This window comes from Anopheles arabiensis (genome assembly GCF_016920715.1).
Source record: "Anopheles arabiensis isolate DONGOLA chromosome X unlocalized genomic scaffold, AaraD3 X_pericentromeric_contig0006, whole genome shotgun sequence".
NCBI lineage: Eukaryota > Metazoa > Arthropoda > Insecta > Diptera > Culicidae > Anopheles > Anopheles arabiensis.
In genome coordinates this window covers 210001-212500 of record NW_024412084.1, presented here as the reverse complement: position 1 = coordinate 212500, position 2500 = coordinate 210001, and positions in this window count along the sequence as shown.

The following is a 2500-nucleotide window of genomic DNA, read 5'->3' as shown; positions in this document are numbered from 1 at the left end:
GAAGCCTAGCTACGTGTGTCGCACGTTCCAAGTTGCATGGACGTCGAACAGAGGCATGCAAAAGCACCTATCTAGGGAATTACTCTACGTTCTAGTAGCAAGTGCGATTTTCCGGTCCAGCACGGCAGTACGCCTGCACGCATACACTCCATGTACCAGAAATGTACCAACCTAGGCGTTGCTCAGTAGCTTTTAGCGGCACATAGAAAAGTATTCGAGTTCAGATTTTTGTGACTTAGCGTATTTTTTAAAACCAATAACGAAAATTAAATTTTAAATCGGTAAACGGCTAGAGTTGCTCAGTAGCTTTGGCGGCACATAGAAAAGTATTCGAGTTCAGATTTTGACTTAGCGTATTTTAAACCAATAACGAAAATTAAATTTTAAATCGGTAAACGGCTAGAGTTGCTCAGTAGCTTTGGCGGCACATAGAAAAGTATTCGAGTTCAGATTTTGGGACTTAGCGTATTTTTTAAAACCAATAACGAAAATTAAATTATAAATCGGTAAACGGCTAGAGTTGCTCAGTAGCTTTTTGCGCAACGTGGCAAAAGTATTCGAGTTCAGATTTCTAGACGTAGCGTATTTTTCAATCATAATAAACCGAATCAAACATAACAATGATGAAACTTACACCATGTCCCAAGGTTGTGCACAAAACGTAACGATAAAGTGCTGGCGAAGTTAGAGGTGCACCAAAATTGTGTACCGATCAGGGAAAGTACTCTACGTTCCTATGATTTGGGTGAAAAGTGTTGATTAACTGCTGGTAAGAATAGACAGTTGCTTATCATACACATCGCAAACGAACACCCCTTAGTGAGCATTAGCAAAAGTCAATGGCACAAAGCAAATTGCAATACAAACTGATCAAGTACATTAAAGAACGCTAAGTACCAGGACTTCTTTCCAAGAATGGTGTCCGCGACGGAGGGCAAGCGTCCTTCCCAGGTTTTCCTAGTAAACCTTGTATGGTAAACATACCCAAGCGTGTCTGTAAGCACGCAACGAAAGTCACGAACGGGCACATACCTAGGGAATGTACTCTACGTACTTGGACTTTTGTCCAAGAATGGTGTCCGCGACGGTCGGGCACTGCGACGCAATAACCAAATCCTAGGATTGTAACTTTAGTGTGCACAAACATAAACATTAACGCGTTCGCTCGGGCTGCGCCGTCCGTGTTGAACACAAATGTGGGTGATTATATGCGTGGAGGGACAAAACATACGAGGAGGAGACAGTTTTCTGCACGATGTGCACAGAGCTCATTTCGTCGTCCCGGGCGAATGGAAAACACAAACATCGCGAGTATCGTTCTAGGTTTCTGTCTATAAAAGGGCAGGCCAAAAGGTGACCGGTTGAGATAAGCATTTTAAGCATACAAACACTTTATTGGAACTTTTGATACAAAAACAAGGTACGTACATGTAGGTTGTACCAACATGGACATCTATGAATCGCGTACGCTCGGGCTGCGCCCTCCGTCTTGTACTTTCCCCGATCGGTACACAGTTTTGGTGCACTGCTATTCCGACCGGCAACTTGTACCAACATATACATCCATGAACGCGTACGTAGTGTACTTTCCCGATCGGTACACACCGTTGGTGCACGGCATAAGAAAAGAGCTAAAATGGTCAAACTCAATCCATTTCCAACAATAGATAGTCGATAGTAGCTGTGCCGATGAAGTAGGGCACGATGCAAGTTAATGTTGTTTAATGAATAACATGTCCGCCATACATTTCAGCACAAAATTGCTCGGTCAGACCTACAAAGTGCTATATCTCGAATACGAGGCGTCGGACTGGGGGTTGTAGAACAATTTTAAGTTCGTCTAATGATTCTACATCCGATTCTGGATAGCGGTTTTTGACCACTTTTCAATATTTTGTGACACCCCGAACCTAGGGCAGCTCCCTAGCTTTTTTCAAAAATGTGCACCGAACGGGCCGGAGAGCTCGTGTGGCTCAAAACATGTTTTTCGCCAAAACACCTCAAAACGTGTAAGGAACGCACCCTAGATGATGAAAAGTGCAATCAGAATGTCAATCGACAACTTTGTTGGGGGTACCATTTTTACTCTACGGGCCAGTAGCTTAGGCGCGCCAACAGCGCTTTCCTTTCGGGTTCCCATTTTTGCCCTCCTGGGATTATGATCATTTGTTCATTGCCTACTATAGGAGGGTACCTTGCTACGAGGTCAAACATGAAGATTGCACCAAATCGTAGTTTTTACCTCTATTTAGTCGTAGGAGCATGGTTTGCAGTGGCAGGGTCATTAAGCCCCCGTTTGGGTCATACGTCCCTCCGCGATAAAAATCGTCGCATGCCCATAGTCCGAACCAATGAAGCAAAAGTGGTGTCTGGTGGGCTCTGCCGATGATTTTAACCTATGATTTTGAGCTTCCACCCCATCAAAACGTTCCCTGAGCAGTACATCACGGGTCTACGGACCCAAAGACTTCGTCGTGATGGTTTCTAGTAAAAAGTTGTA